Genomic DNA, 17,486 nt, shown 5'->3' with positions numbered 1-17,486 from the left:
AAAACTTCCCATGTGAATTATGTGTGGTTTGGGGGCCCAGCAGGAGAACATAGCTCCTTGACTATGCATGACCGGAGAGTCTTTCTTCTTATTTAGGGCTGTCATCCTCTTTGGCAGAACAAGCAGCCACGGAACATGTGTGTGGGAGGACGAGGTCACCCCATAGCTGGCCAGTCCACCTCACAACCACAGGAGACTTCATTAATTAGGAGAGTGGTGTTGGTTGTTCTTCCAATTTCGAAGATTTCCTTCTCAGTAATCTACTTAATGCGTATACTTTGCTTTGACCTGTTATGAATTATTTATTTCTAAAATAATACATACATGTCTCTAGGAATGGTTAGTCTCAGGACAGAAGCTAAGGTCAGTAGACAGCCCTCCTCTGAAGACCCCTCTCACTTCACCCCTCCCACAGGCTGAGCCCCAGCTGCGAGCCGTGGATTCCTTGATTCTCCCCGGACAGCTTAGCTGACTAGAAGACCCAGATGGGGCGATTGATTCTCTTGCCTGGGTATTTGATTCTAGGTCAGTCACTTTAACTTAAGTCTTACAAATGTAGAAGCTGTAAGGTGAGCATGTTCCATTTTATAGGTAGAAAAGCAGACACAGCAGGTTTTATTAGTTAGGTTACAGGTTCCAGCTTCTTTAATAAAGAACCAATACAGGGAACCTGGGTGGTTCAGTCGGGTAAGTGTCTGACTCTTGATTTCAGCTCAGGTCATGGTCTCAGGGTCCTGAGACCAAGCCCTGCACTGGGCTCTGCGCTCTGCAGAGTCTGCTTGAGATTCTTTCCCTCTCCTTTTGTCCCTCCCCCTGCTTGTGCTCTCTCTCTCTCTCTCAAATAAATAATAAATCTTAAAAAAAAAATAAAGAACCAATATAACCCCAGCTTAAATGAGATAGAAGCATGTTTTCCTTTCATGTAAGAGTCCCTCACTAATATGATGGTTCCATGGAGTTCCATGGACCCAAGCTCCTGCCTTACGCCTCCAAAAGCCTCTACTGGCAGCTTTCATTTCCGAGTCAAAGGCAATGGCTTCACCTCCTGCCATCTTTATCCACGCCTAGGCAGGATGGAGGGAAAAAGGAAGGAGAGAGGAGCTCACTCCTTTCCATTGAATATCATACCCTGACGTTGTACATATCACTTCCTTCTGTATCGCATTGGCCAGAGCCTAATAAATGGCTACGATTTGCAACAAGGGAGGCTTGGAAGGGTGGCCTTTGGCTGGGTAGCCTTGCGTCCAGCTAAAAGTCTATCCTCATAGAAGGGGAGAATAATGAGCAATCTTGGCTGGTTTCAAGCTCCCACAGCTAGCTGGTCACTAGCAAGTCAACGAGAAATAGAGACCATGAGAAAAAGCAGCAGTGAGATACTTGGGACCCTTGAGACAAGGAGAACCACGCTGCTGTCAGTTGGCACCCACTTCTTGGTTTCATTCTCTTACTAACTCCCAGCAGCTTGCTCGCCCTTGCTTATCATAAATCCTTGGCTTTGCATAAGCAAGCCCAGGGGGCCTCTCTTCCTTGACACCAAAGAGCCTTGCCAGAGACCATCAACCTGATGACGCGCTCCTTGAAGGCAAGGGCCACATTTTTGTTTCCAGCTCAGGGTTTCCACGGTGCCGATGCTCTGTGGATAAATCCTGATTGAACTTAACGTACCCTTTTGCAGCTGGGAGCATTTACTATCCGTCTCCATTATTTTTACCTGTTACAGTCTGTAGACTTCCAAATTACTTCAAAGAACAGAAAGGTTGGGCCTGCAGGAGGATCAGAGAGTGTCATGATTTGAGACTTAAAGAGGAAAATACTAACAGTTTTGGCCCAGGCCCTTCCCTGAAATCTGGCAGCGCTCCGAGGGAGGGGCCGTGCCCCACAACAATAACTCAACAAAGATCTTCACCCACTGTTATGTAAACTAGGACTAGAGGGTGCTCCTCCCCGCTGTGCAGGACAAATGCTCTCGTGATGTGTGCGTTAAATACCAGTGCCTCCAGCTCACCCTCAAATGAAACCGCTCTACCCTGAACTTGGAGAAGAGTCTTACATGAAACTGTTTTCGGTGTTCTAAATTTTACCAGCTGGAAAGAAGTACCATTCTATTAAGTGCTTTTTAAATGGAGGATTTGCTTCTTTAATGGAAAATCTGCATTTCATCAAAGGGATGGAAAACAATACACTTGACTAGTTCATTTGATCCAAAGCCCAGCATAACAACATACCCCAAATCCATGCTTTTGTTGATCATCTTTAAGAGAAAAATGAAGCAAGGGATTTTGAGAGGCTTGCCTAACAAGGGCCTGTAAGCTGCATTCTGCGGTAGTCATAACGAGAACAGCAGGATTCAAGTTATACCCAAGAATTTTACAAGTCTGCCTGGCATGTAGAAGGTATTCAATTAATTCTTGTTGAATAAGTATGTTTCAAACTGATGCTAAAGCAATTAGTCTAGAAATCTCTGTAACAGGATACATTCATTTTACTCTTCAAACACACAGGATTTGTGAATGAATATCGAAATGAGCCTCATTAATAGTGGGAATGAAATCAAGTCCACTGGGGAAGAATGGTTATGAGTGGAGCAAGAGGGCTTTTAAAGCTCAGTGATCTAAAAATTGTAAATGACAGCACTTTCCACTTTGTGCTTTCCTCTAAACACTACAGTAAGCCTTTAGGGTGCCAAGAGGTTCCGAAGAGCTCCTAATTTCAGGGAATGGTCATTGAGGACATTATGCTGCTTGGCAGCATTCTTATCCTTTACTTCTTCAGGAACCTTTTTTTTTTTTTCCAGATCCTATGTTTCTGAGGCTTTTTATGAAATGGTGTGTTCATTTACTGACATTACATTAGATAGTGCTGTGGTATTTTCCCAAAACCTGTTTTTCGTTCAGAGGCACCTAGTTTAGCGCTATGTTGGGAGGTCCCCCAAACCACCTCCAGGTTCAGTGATTCCTGAGACCTCACACAACTCGGCATCCCATTGTATTCAAGGCTCTGCTTTATTAAAGCCAAAGGATACCAAGCAGCCAGCAAAGGGAAGAAGCATATGGGTGAAGTCTGGGGAAAACCAGGCACAAGCTTCCAAGGGTCCTCTCCCCGTGGAGCCACACAGGACATGTTAATCCTCCCGGCAACAAATTCTCCATGTAAGAGCACACATAAAAATGTTGCCCATTGGAGACTCGGTGGCCAGGGTTTTGTCTGGAGGCTGGTCATGGAGGCAGTCTCCGCCTGGCATACACCCAGATGAAGAGAGAGCCTCTGAGAGCCCAGCATCAGGGTCTGTGCCGGGCTCGCAGAAGGAAAACAGGTGTTCAGCATAAATCACGTTGTTTGGATAAACAGTTTAGGCACAGCGAGCCACTCTTATCAGTTAAGGGTGGGAACTTTCTCAAAGCTTAAGTTCCAGACACCTGCCAAGAGCCAACCTTGCAAGCAGGCCTCTTCGTGGCTCACAGTTCAGGCTTGCTATGTTAATTCTTCTCTGCACAAACGCCATCTGTAGACTACCAATAGTCATGATAAGGACATTAATAAGTTTGATGGGTTTTTTTCCAAGTTGATGTCTAGTCCCTTTATTTTATTAATTTTCCTGAAAGATTTTAGTTTTAAGTAATCTCTACACCCAACGTGGGGCTTGAACACTGAGATCAAGAGTCACATGGTCCACTGACTGAGCCAGCTAGGTGCCCCTAGTTCCGTTCGTTAATCATTGTGTAATTAGGGGTGCCTGGTTGGCACAGTTGGAAGATTGCGTGACTCTTGATCTCTGAGTTGTGAGTTCGAGCGCCATGTGGGGTGTAGAGATTAAGTAAAAAAAAAAAAATCTTGGGGCTCCTGGGTGGCTCAGTTGGTTAAGTGTCTGCCTTCGGCTCAGGTCACGATCCCAGGGTCCTGGGATCGAGTCCCTTTATCGGGCTCCCTGCTCAGCGGGAAGCCTGCTTCTCCCTCTTCCCACTCCCCCTGCTTGTGGTCTCTAGCTCTCCCTCTCTGACAAATAAATAAAATCTTTAAAAAAAAAATAAAAATTTCACCACACACTTTCTTTTTCTTTCTTGTTTTCCTTTCTTCTAATGTGGTCATCAAAAACCCTCCACATACACACACACACACACACATCTGTATCTCTCCATGTTGTGCTGGTAGAACACAAACACAACCAAGTACAGAACCTGGGGCAGGCTGGCTTTCAGAGATGTGTTGAAACAAATGAATAATTAATAACAAGTGAATATCTAGCAGTTATGTATTGCATCTTTAAATACCAATGTGTTACCTCTTGAAACTCAGTAGAAGGAACCTAATGCAAGAAACCTGGGCCAGTCACACCAATAAGCACTTTATCTGTCCATTTGGCCTTTTGTGAACTGGTTCAGTATTTTTCGAAGCTTGGAAGGTTTAATATCTTATGAAATCATGCACATAGTTATCATTACTTTTTGAGTCTTACCCATGTGCAGAGCACAGGAGTACTGCTTTTTTTTTTTTTAAAGCAAGAGCCATGAGCAATCGGGAGTATGTCTGAGGCCTGCCTACCTCATGTTCACGATCCCTCTGCAGCTCTACTTCTGCCCAGCTGAGCCCAGAACACTGCTGTCATATGACAGGATTCGATTTGTCAGAGTCTCGTTGGTGACCCCAGTGCCTTTGGAAAGAAGGCTCTCTGCCCTAGAGGTGCTGTGAAGGGCACGGAGGACCTTGCATCTGGTCACAGAGCTGGTGATACCCTCAGGACAGGGGGGAAAGCAAGTTTTGACAAAGCAGAATCAGAGTTGAAAAAGATTCCAGAAAATATGAAATTTAAGGGAGTGATCATTGTTTGCCTCTTTGGAATCGGGGCTCTAACCCAAGATGATAACAGGCCTTAACATTTAGAAGGTGCTTTACTGTCTTTTCAAAGTGCTTTCGGGTGCACCTTCTCATACTCTCCTCACAGCAGCCTGGAAGGGAGGCCAGATCTGTAGTATGCCCATTTCGCAGATGAGAAACTAAGGCAAGGATAAGGTGACTTTCCCAATACCTCAGGACTAGGTACTTATGGTCTTTTAATCTTGGACAGTGCTTCTTAATCATTAATGTGCATATGGGGATCAGTAGGCTTAGTAAGTCTGATGGGGGGGGTCCAGATTCTTCATTTCTCACAAGTTCTCAGGTGATACAATAAAAAAATAAGAACACAAAATGCATTACATTATTTATTTATTTATTTATTTATTTATTTTTAAAGATTTTATTTATTTATTTGTCCGAGAGAGAGAGAGAGAGAGAGAGAGAGAGAGCACAAGCAGGGGGAGCTGCAGGCAGAGGGAGAGGGAGAAGCAGGCTCCCCAAGGAGCAGGGAGGCCGATACAGAACTCAATCCCAGGACCCTGGGATCATGACCTGAGCCGAAGGCAGACACTTAACCGACTGAGCCAACCAGGTGCCCCCAAAATGCATTACTATTAAACTGATCTTTTTAAAGATTTTATTTTATTTTTAGTAATCTTTATACCTAACGTGGGGCTTGAACTCATGACCCAAGACCAAGAGTCGCATGCTCTACTGACTGAGCCATCCAGGCACGCCTGATTATTTTTCTTATTGTGAAATAAAACCTACATCCACAAAAGAGTATAACATTACATGAATACTTAAAATACAATTATTACAAAGCAAAGGCCATGGGACCCCACTACCCAGGTAAGGCATAGAACATTACTGGAAGCTTTCTCTCTTTGTCTCTCCCTAATCAAGCCTCTCCCTCCTCCTGGGAGGAAACACTATCTTGACTTTTGTGATCAGCATTTTCTTTCTTTTCTTTAGGAAACTGAATATTTGAGGTAATGTTTTTTCATTGGTTCAGTGGTTCCTGATACTTTGGAGTTACCCGTGTTTCCCATATGATAATGATACACAGGCCAAGGGGACAGATCTTGTCTTTGGAAGTCTTTAGTAGGAGAAAGTCCCTTCGAGGGGCTGGGGCCTGCTATGCAAACGTGTGCAGAAACAGAGCGTAAGCCCCACACAGAATACTAGCTTTAGGAATGTACAGAAATAAATGAGTCCTGGATCTTTGCTACTCTATCAAGTCAATATTTAACAAATCAGTTGTAGTTGGTCAAAGTCTGTTACACATGGTGGGACAGATAAGAAAAGTCAGTACCCAGAAGAGACAATAAAATGAGAAGGGTGTTATTAAATGTTCTGTCTGCCTTTGGGTGGTCTTGCTCATGGCAGTTCCAATTCCCCTTACTTCAGGAAATCATCAGTCCTGGATTTTCAATAAAACATTTTCCTACAACAACTGCTTATATATATGGACCTTTGCTTTGTTCAGTCCAATTAAAAATTCGACTGGGCAGCATATTCAAAGGGCCAAGAGCATCAGAGGTGCCAGTGTTTATGTTCAGCACCAGGCAGGCAGGAAGTCTTGCTCCCTGCAAAAAGAAAGATCAAAATTGCCCAGAGAGCCTGTGATTAGGACTGTGATGCCAAAAGAAGGCAGGCTGAAAACGGCTCCTGCTTCCCTACTGAGCAGCCCTTCCCCACACAGTCTGTACTTCATGTGTATTAGTCAGCTACTGCTATGTAACAAACCATTCCCAAACTTAGTGGCTTAATAAACAGCTTCAAATTCCTCATGATTCTTTGGCTTGTCTGGGAGGTTCTTGTGCTGGTCTTGCCTGGGCACACTTTGTCAGGACAGCCCGCTGGCTGTCTGGACCAACATAGTTTCCCACACACAGCTGACAGTTGACACTGGCTGTTGTCTGGGGCACCTCAGATTTCCTCCATCTGGCAACTTATTCTTAAATGTTTGTCCCAGAGAAGCTAAGTATTCAGGACTTTTGTAAGTCAGCTGTTAAACCACCGGTAGCCTGAAATCAGCCGTGTAGGAGTGTTTATACTGCAAAAATTGACAAATGCTATAAATCAGATCTTTTTTTTTCTGGAGTGCTGGTCTACCAGAACACCACTGCCTACATCTGTGTATGTCCTACAGAACCTCACACAGTGCAGGTACTCAGTGTATGTTTGTTAAGATGAATCTTAGGTTAAGAGGCAGGGAGTTGTAAACAGTGCTGCAGTCTTAAAGAAAATGTCAAAAAATTTGTAAAATGAGGAGACCAAATCCAAGATAGTGGAGCTTGTTTTGGGGATAGGATCTGATTACTAAACACACACACACATACCCCACATATTGTAAAGAGTATCAGTGGCTCTGTTAATTTAAACTGTTACAGTGGTGTTTTGGATGGGGAGTTTCTGACTCTGGCATAAATACGTAATGTACACTTACATATCCTGAAATATAAATGGAATAATCAAGTATCCCACAGGACAGTATTCATAAAGCTATAGTGGTATTGGATCTGAGAGAGGTACAAAGTTGAAGGAGAGGTAGGACAGTTCGAGAAACAGCCCTCTGCTATTTTCTTGTATCTTTGTCTCTGTCCTTGCTGTGCCTGTGTTCTGTAGATTTTGATGCATGTCCCTCTGTGACTGCATCTCTGCCTACATCTCTCCCTCTTCCGCATTGACTGGACTGGCTAGTCTGTCTATATTTCTCTGAATTGGTTTGGGTTTTCTCACATCTCTGTCTGGGCAAAAGCGTTTGGGTGGCAAAGTTGGTTAAAGGAACTCCCCCCCACTCCCCCCCACAGTTTGCCATGCCACTGAGCTAAGCATCTCACCTGTGCCCCGGCATGCAATGGGGCAGCATCTCACCACTGACCTGCTGCGTGTGCAAGGGTGGTTTGCATCCCGAGAATGACGGATTAGGTCATCGGGACATCCTTACACTACCATCCCAGCTAGCTTCTTGGCTTCCTCTACTTCTCTTTTTTTCCTCTTTGACCAACCTGAAAGAAGTAAAGAATAAAAGCAAGGTACAAAACACTCTATCCCTTTTTAACTGTGTTGCAAATCTATCTCCTCTTCTGGCTTTCTTTCCTCTGCCCATCTTTAAATGTTAGCGTTCCCTAAGGCTTTCGCGTCTGACCTTCGGCTTCTGCCTCCTCTTGTCCACTGGGTCGCCCTGGGTGATTTAATCCGCTCCCAACTACTGACACCGATGACGCAATCCAGGCCGCCCCAGATCCACATACTTACTACCTACTGGACATCCCTGCTGGAATATCCCGAAGGCTCCCAGTGCTCATGTGGGACCCCCTCACATGAACTCATTATTTCCTAAAACCTCAATGAACGGGAGTCATTCTAGTCTTCTTTCTCACCTTCAAACAAATCCTATTGATTGTACCTGTTTCGGTTATCCAATTGCTGCAAAACAAACTGCCCTCAAACTTAATGGTTTAAAACAACAATGATTTATTATTTCTCATGATACTCTGGTTTGGCTGGGTATCCCGCTATTGTTTTTCCTGGGCTTATTAATGTGTCTGCATACAGCCAGAGAATTAGCCGGCTGGGAGGTCCAAGAGGCCTCACTCTGAAGTCTGGCTGTTGGTGCTGGGTTGGATATTGGCTAGAAAGCCCCAGTTCTTCCCCACCTGGCTTCTTACCCTCCACTGGCCCAGACTGGCTTCCTTACATCAGAGTCTTGGGGCAACCCTCCAAGCCAGCCAAGCAGAACCTGCCTAAGCTTCAGAACCCTCATGTCCCATCTGCTGCATTTCGTTTGTCAGACCAAATCACAAGGCCAACCTGGATTCAAGGAGGCAGGAAAACAGACTCCATGCCTCAAGAGGAGAAGAGCGAAGTCACGTTGCAAAGGGCGGTAATACAGGGAGGGGAGGAATGTCTGTGCATTAAATACATCCCCATATTAAGGATTATGGAATTTTGTTCCCTGTCAAAATCCATCACGGTCTGACCTGTGTTTTAGGAAGAAGACTGCTGGTTTGTACATGATGGATTAGAAAGTTCATCAGTGTTACACAGTTCACAGCGCTCACCATAGCACATACCCTCCCCAGTGTCTATCACCCAGCCACCCCATCCGTCCCACCCCCCACCACTCCAGCAACCCTCAGTTTGTTTCCTGAGATTAAGAATTCCTCCTATCAGTGAGGTCTTATGATACCTTTCTCTGACTGGACTTAAATGAGATTAGACGCAGGAAGCCCAGCAGGGGGTTTGTTTCAAGATGCCAGGGAAGAAGCCCGAGGGCATTGTCCACAGGACCAGGATGGGGAGTGTGGATGGAGGGCTGAGCGCAAGATATTCCAGAGTAGAATTCAGAGACAAAGCTGAGTGTTTACTATATGCTTCGTCCTAGCACAGGTGATATAGGGAGATGAGATGGAAGATATTAGTAAAACATGATCCAGCCAATGAAAAGGCACTCAAATGTTCACTTGTTTAATGAGAAACTTAAAAAAAAAAATTTTTTTAAAGGAAAGCCTAATGCAAAAAAACTGGATATTGTAGTGAACTGCACTCTTTTCCTACTTCTGATAATAAATTCTTTTTCTCATGGTAAATGCATTCTGCTGGGGGCACCTGGGTGGCTCAGTGGGTTAAGCATCTGCCTTCAGCTCAGGTCATGAGCCCAGGCCCCGCTTTGGGCTCCAGGCTCAGCGGGGAGTCTGCTTCTCCCTCTGCCCTTCCCCCCTGCTCCTGCTCACTCGCACACTCTCTCTGTCTCTCTCCCTCTTCCCCTCTCAAATAAATTAATTAATTAAAAAAGAAAACTCTTTCTGCTATTTCAGATGGGGCAGGTTAGCCTTACCATACCTTCCCCCAAATACCTTTATTCTCCCTTGCAGGGGGCACATGGCCCAGCACTGGCCAGAAAGAATCCACCCCTCTGTCCACAGGGTAGGCTCCAGGATGCATATATGACTCAAACCTGGGCAAGAAGCATCCATCCCGGGACTTCCCCATAGGCACGATCTAGGAAGCTGTCTCTTTTTGCCGGGCTTGCCAAGGAGGTGAGGCTGGAACTGCCAATACCAGGTTGTCCCTCATACAGGAAAGGGTTGCACACAGAGTCATGTAGTGCCGAGGGATGGGCAGAGCGAACTCTAATGATGTGCTTTTGCCCCTGGAGTCCAGCCATGCTTGAAACAGATGCAGCCTAGATCACCCTTTTCCATAAACCAAGACATTCTCTTTTTGCTTAAGCCTGATAAAGTGCACTTCTTTATTTTTTTTAAAGACTTTATTTATTTATTTGACAGAGAGAGCAAGAGAGGGAACACAAGCAGGGGGAGCAGTGGAAGGAGAGGGAGAAGCAGGCTCCCCGCCGACCAGGGAGCCCGATGTGGGGGCTCAATCCCAGGACCCTGGGATCATGACCTGAGCCAAAGGTAGATGCTTAATGACTGAGCCACCCAGGCGCCCCTAAAGTTGCACTTCTTTCACACACAATTAAAACAGTTCTGACCTAACACAAGGGCAACCACAAGATTATATCATCAAGGGTCATGAAGGTTCCGGGCTCCTGCCTCGGTGTGCTTCCCTCCAAGCCGTCCTGCAAACTTCTGTGTCATTCTTCCAACACTCTTCCAAGGACCTCCAGCATTTCTTTGTTTGTTTGTCAGAGAGAGAGCTTAAGCAGGGGGAGCAGCAGAGGGAGAGGGAGAAGCAGGCTCTTGAGTGGGGAGCCCTATGTGGGGCTCGATCTCAGGACCCTGGGATCATGACCTGAGCTGAAGACAGATGCTTAACCAATGAGCCATGCAGGGGTCCCAGGATATCCAGTATTTATATATTACTTTAATCAACTTCAAACAGAACCTAGGTTTAATTTACCTCCCCTTTTAAGCCAATGTTCTCCCCTATATTCTCTCCAGTTAGATTGGTTTATTGACTATTCCTCAAAAATGACTTTCTCATTCCCACCTCTGTTTTTTTGCTCATGCCTCCTATTCACCCTCCTTGGAATGTTCTCCCCATTCCCTTCTGCTTATTGAAATCCCACTCATATGTAATGTCTCAGTTCAAGTTCACTTCCCTAAATGCTTTCTCTGGACATAACAACTCAAGAATTCTTTCCCTTTTCTGAACACTCATTGTACTTCCCATCTGTCCTGCTCCTGACACATATAATAAACACTGCCTTCTATTATTATTTAACCTTTTAAATTTGTGGTAACCTTGTTTTCCTTATTAGATTTAAAATCTGTGAAGGTCTAATGATATGAGGCTAATCACTCAGAAAATGACAGTAGAGCCTCTGTGTCATGTCAGAAAGAAACAAATTCACCAAAGAAAACACAAAAGGAATGACAGTTGAGGTGGACTAAGTCCTAAATACAGAGATAAGAAAGTGAGTGTTCATGAAGACTGCGGTAGTTACCAAAGTCCTTCTTCCTTTCCTACAGTGGACAATTGTTGGCAAGTAGCTTCCCAGTCAAGCACCACACTTCCCAGTCCCACCATCAGTCTCCTTGGAGTCATGTGACTAGTTCCCAGCAATGCAGAGTGAGTGGAAATGATGTGTGTCCCGTCTGGCCAAAGTGGTTGAGAAGCAGATGCTCCTCTCTCCTCTCACTTTCCTTTCTGCTGGCTAGGCAGAGAGGACTTGGAGGGTCTGGAGGATAATGGCTCCTAAGATGGAAGAAGCCTGGGTCCCTGAATCACCACAGGGTGAAATACCAGGGACCCTGGCATTGGGCTGCTCCTTGCGCAAGACATTAATTTTGTGTGCAGCCACTGATATGTGCAGGATTATTTGTTATAGCAGTGTATTAATGAGGGTCCTCCAGAAAAAAAGAGAATCAACAGGATATGCCTATCTATCTATCTATCTATCTATCTATCTATCTATCTATCTATCTATCATCTATCTATCTAATCTATCAAGATATTTGTTTTAAGGAATTGACTCATGTGATTATGGTAGATGGCAAGTCCAAAATCTGTAGGGTGGGCCAGCAGGCTAGAGACCCAGGAAGAGCTGATGTTGCAGTTCAAGTCCAAAAGCCATCTGCTGGCAGGATTCCCTCTTGCTCAGAGAAGGTCAGATTTTTACTCTATTCAGGTCTTCAGCTGACTGGATGAAACCCATCCACATCATGGATGGCAATGTGCTTTACATAAAATCAACCAATTTAAACGTTAATCTCATCCAAAATACCCTTACAGAAACATCCAGAATAATGCTTGACCACACATCTGCATACCACGGCCCAGCCAGGTCGACACATAAAATGAACCATTACAAGTGGCTAGTATTTCCTTAAGTTACACCAAGATATGTTGAGAATAGCCACTAACACTTGTAGAAATGGCATATTTCTCTTCCCCCTGTCTTCACTCAGTGGCTGTTCCTGATCTGGTAAAGGAAGACATGTTATTTTCAAAATATGCTGAACACATGAAACGTTCTACAAAGACACAATATTTGAAAAAGCACTGGAGGGGCACCTGGGTGGCTCAGTCGTTAAGCATCTGCCTTCGGCTCAGGTCATGATCCCAGGGCCCTGGGATCGAGCCCCACATCAGGCTCCTTGCTCGGCGGGAAGCCTGCTTCTCCCTCTCCCACTCCCCCTGCTTGTGTTCCCTCTCTCGCTGTGTCTCTCTCTGTCAAATAGATAAATAAAATCTTAAAAAAGAATACACTATCATCATTACACTGTGATTCATCATGTTCACAGAGCAGAAAAACAGGATTGAAAACAGGACAGCTATACATCTAGTCCTCAGGAAACAACATCCTTACCTTCAGCAGCAAAAAGATCTAGTTACCCGAGTTTTAATAAACAATTGATTTCTCTGCCTAGAATCAGGCACAGGGAACGTTATCACCAAGGAGCCTGCCCTGTGTGTCCATCTTTGACAGAACCACGCAGTGGGTATTTCTGGCCATGAGAGGCTCTTAGAGTAAGAGCTCGTGACCCCTGCTGTTCACCAGTAGGGCTTTTGTGTCTTGGTTCTTTTTTTTTTTTTTTAAAGATTTTATTTATTCGTGAGAGAGAGAGAGGCAGAGGGAGAAGCAGGCTCCCCGATGCGGGACTCGATCCTGGGATCCTGGGATCATGACCTGAGCCGAAGGCAGACGCTTAACCATCTGAGTCACCCAGGCGCCCGTCTTGGTTCTTTTTAAGAAGCATGTAAGCAGAGCAGATAAACAGGACTGAAAACAGGACAGCTATACATCTGGTCCTCAGGAAACAACATCCTTACCTTCAGCAGCAAAAAGATCCGTCAAAAGTTAAGTGGTCTCCCCTCCCTCCTATCATATTTTATGAGATGGAAGCAGAAGGGAATTGGTATTGGTTTTTAATATCGATTGACTACTACAAGCTGTATAGTAGATAACACTAAAAATTCACTATAACCCACATTCTGGTCAATGCCCCATAATGATCTAGGTAATTTACTGCCTCTTCTGTGAAGCCCACTCTCAACCACCCAGGGCTCTTTATTTCAACAGGTATATATTCATTTATTCAACAAATACCAGTCAAGCATCTACTATGGATATAACACTGTATTAGGTAATTATAAAAAATTCAGACAAGTACAAGTTGTGGTCTCATAAATCTCAGTAAACTCCCTACATATACTGTGTGCTTGTGTGTGCATGCTTGTGGACTCACGCTTCAAGGATAATGCTCTCTACTTGGGCCCTGTGTTCCCTCTGTACTTTTCTTGTCTGACGCATCTGAACACCTCACTGGCTTGGGACAAGGGGGTCAGTTTTCTGGGTTTCCTCCCTTGAAAGCCACTCTGTCTCTCTGACGGAACTGTAATGCATTACACACTCACTCCAAGGACAGAAGGGACATGGAGATCTTCTGATGTGTGGGGTCGAGGTGGGCATGCCCAGTAGCCTGTGGCCCCTTATCCACTGCCCAAAGGTCTTGCCCCAATTCTAGAAGAAGATCATGGCAGGGGTGGTATGAGGAGGACGTTTGTTCACTTGTTGACTTGCTAAAGGTCTTCACAAGGGGCCAGAGCCACCGCACCACCAGGCCACAGGGAAGCTTGCCCCGCGGACATAGCTTTTGGCTGGTACCCATATAACCAGATCTGCTGGAGACCACATTCTGGAGCAAGAAACCCACCTGTCGCTTGCCTCCTTCCCCCCCCCCCCCCCCGCCCCCCGGTCCCTGGTTCCTGAAGCTCAGTGGGGGTTGGAACCATGAATCTGGAGCAAATCTCCCTGCTTGGCCACGTTGGGGGGATGTCTAGGCTTTCGGCCCACCGGCCTGTCAGTCCCTCCGGCACCCCCTCATGCCTCAGAGAGGAAGGGGGCACTCAAAGGGAGACTTCCTACCTCACCATATGGTGCAGCTCTTGGTTTATCAGACTGAATGGTTTACACTGAAGTTAGGTACTTTTGTTGAATTGAAGCTTTAATTATTCCTCTGGCTAGCCTACAATTCCAACCTCCCGGTTTTCCAGCTCTCGTTCCCGAATTTAACTGCTGCTTTATTTTTCGCTGTGTGGGCCTCAGAAGGGCAGCCTGCAGAGGCTGGAGGAGGGTGGGATTTCCCCTCCTCCTGTCATGTAAACAAGGAAGTGAGGGAGGCCTCTGCACTCTCAGAACGCCAAGCGTGAAATGCTGCGGGTCTACGCATTTATACCACTGGGCTGGGCACTAGGCACGGAAAGCATTTTTTTTTCATACCAATTAATCGTGAGCCTCTCTGATGCATTTTGGGATTTGCGGTTATTGTTGGGATTATACTTGGATTCCTGTACTGGATGTTCCCCAAAGCTTTGATAAACAACAACAAAGACAACAGGTACCATCTATATCTATGCTCCAGGCACCATACCCGGTGCTTTAATGCCGAACCCTAAACATTTGCAAGTTTTCTCATTTCACAGTGGAAAGGACGCAGACCCAGAAAGCCTGGACACACCATAGGTCAGAGGTAGAAGTTGAATTCGAACCCAGGGCTTGTTTGACCAAAGTGCTTTTCATCGACTCCACTCTTTCATAGGAAAAATGAAGAAAATCAAATTTGACTTTAAACCTACAGGGCTTTGCTATATATAAGGGTCTGGTGAATCTTTCGATCAAGAAAATAATACTTAGTCTGTGGGTAAATCCAGATTGATACAGGTATAGATATAGATTTCTCTTTCTATATTTTGTGCGTGTCACATACAACTTTGGGCACATTTAAGGTGACCTACAGTGTTTGGTCTTCTTATTTGGGCAAGCAGAGATGTTTAGGAGAATATTAAAGAGGCCTTTGTTCATTCCTCTGCAGATATTTATCAAGCGTTCCTCTGTGGGAATACAAAGATGACAAAAGCAGATGATCCTGTCCTCCTAGGGTGTATGGTTTCTGGCTTCTTGGAGTGTGCCCCTCCTTATTAGCTGGCTGCCTAGAAATAGAATGTTCACTTTCTTTGTGGTAATAAGTCAATAGTTTATTTTTTTTTTAAAGACTTATTTATCTATTTGAGAGAGAGAGCGAGCAGGGGGTAGGAGCATTGGGAAAGAATCTCAAGCTGACTCCCCGCTGAACGTGGAGCCCAACACAGGGCTTGATCCCATGACTTGAGCCGAAATCAAGAGTCGGATGCTCAGCTGACTGAGCCACCCAGGTGCCCCTCAGTCAATAGTTTAAAAAACTTTCTTTTCTGCTTACCACAGGAATGCCTCTCATTGTAAAAAAATTTAAAAAGCAACGTTATAAGACTATATAATATAAAAAGTTACTTTCCAGTATTGCCAGCCTCAAAGAAACAACCAGAAGTAGCGAAGAAAATTTTAATATTTGAATCTCTTCCTCCAAAGGGGCGACAGAGGAGATGCGCCGGCAAGTCCCTTCACCTGACTCCAGCAGCTCCCCGGGGCTTGTGGATACGTCTTTACGCCGCGGCTCCTAAGCTTGGGGCAAGCAGACACACAGCTGAACGTAAATATGAAGCAAAACTCTAGCCAGAAGTTCTGACAAAGCCTTTTCTCCCCCTGCCTTGTTAATTTGTTTCCATGAAAAGAGGCCAAAGACATTTAAAATGAGGATTGTTCTGGAAAATCCAGGCTAGATGGACACCAGATGTATATAGGGAATCAGGGCACACCACAGTAAACACTCAGTAGTTGTCTGCGCAGTGAAGCAACGAAAACTCTGTACCGATCTTTAGAAAATCAAACCAAAACAGCCCTGTACAACATGCCCGCCTGCATAGGTTTTACCTTTTTTTTTTTTTTTTTTTTTTTTTTACTATACAGCAAAGGGAAAAGTCGCCAAGCGTTTCTTGGCTGAATTTTTCTATTTTGCTTTCAGTTTGTGCCATTTCAGTTCCTGTTATCATGCTTGGAGGTACACTGAAGTGCAGCAAACCCCGGGGGTATCTGAGGCCGCGCTGAAAACTCAGCACAGGCGGCAGAAGATATTAATAATGTGATGTCAACACAGTGCACACTCAGGAAACTCCAGGAAAAGAACACAAACATAACTCTGGTATGAAGCACTTTTTGGAAAGGCTTTCCTGCAAGAGGACGGTAAGGGTTTTACAAGGGCCATGAAGAAACGTATTTAAGTTAATAAAGCTCTTTATTGAGTGTTTACTGTGTTTTACGATGTGCTTTACATCTATTAACTTGCTTTATCTCCAAAACAACCCTATAAAGAAGTCACAACTAGAATCCCCACCTTACCAATGAAACAACTGAGGCACAAAGGAGCTCATAACTTGCCCAGGGTGACGGGGAATGGCAGAGACAAAGTTAAACCCAGGCAGGGACGGGGGGAGGGGGATGGGCTAAGTAGCTGAAGGGAATGGAGAGGGTACAAACTCGCAGTTAGGAAACAACTCAGTCACAGGGATGAAAAGTATGGCCCAGGGAATCCGGTCAATAGTATTGTGATAACCTTGTACGGTGACGACACTTAGTGTGGTGAGCATTTTGTCACGTCTCTCTGTCGAATCACTGTGTTGCACACCTGGAACTGATATATATTATATATCGACTATATTTCAATTAAAAAAAAAAAAAAGTTAAACCCAGGCAGCCTGGGCCCAGAGCCCTGATGTTCTGGTATTAAACCACTCTGCTCAGCTGCCTGTCAGAGGACAGGGAAACTCGATGAATTTCTGGGTTGCTGAATATTAGGTTGTGTATATTTGAACCCCCCAGATAAGAGGTGAACAAAACATCGGAACAAAACGTTAAGAAGTCCTTATGCTTGGGCGCCTGGGTGGCTCAGATCGTTAAGCGTCTGCCTTCGGCTCAGGTCATGATCTCAGGGTCCTGGGATCGAGTCCCGCATCGGGTTCCCTGCTCAGTGCAGAGCCTGCTTCTCCCTCTCCCTCTGCCACTCCCTCTGCTTGTGCTCTTCTGTCTATCTCTCTGTCAAATAAATAAATAAAATCTTAAAAAAAAAAAAAGTCCTTATGCCTTCTTCTCACCAGATCTATCATTTATTCATTCATTCGTTTTCAAAAGCATTTACTGAGTACCTGCTATGTGTATAGCAAGGTGCTGGCACTTGTCAGCTCTTCAAAGGTGAATAAAGCACAATCCTACCCAACAGTGTGTCCAGTGAGTTTTGGGATCACACATCCGTAGGTTTGAAATCTCAGTCCCGCCACCTACCAGCTGTAGGACTGTGGGCAAATTT

Source organism: Mirounga leonina, unplaced genomic scaffold (assembly GCF_011800145.1).
Source record: "Mirounga leonina isolate KUSES-001 unplaced genomic scaffold, KU_Mleo_1.0 Mir_173, whole genome shotgun sequence".
Classification (NCBI taxonomy): Eukaryota; Metazoa; Chordata; class Mammalia; order Carnivora; family Phocidae; genus Mirounga; species Mirounga leonina.
Note: the sequence above shows the minus strand (reverse complement) of the source record.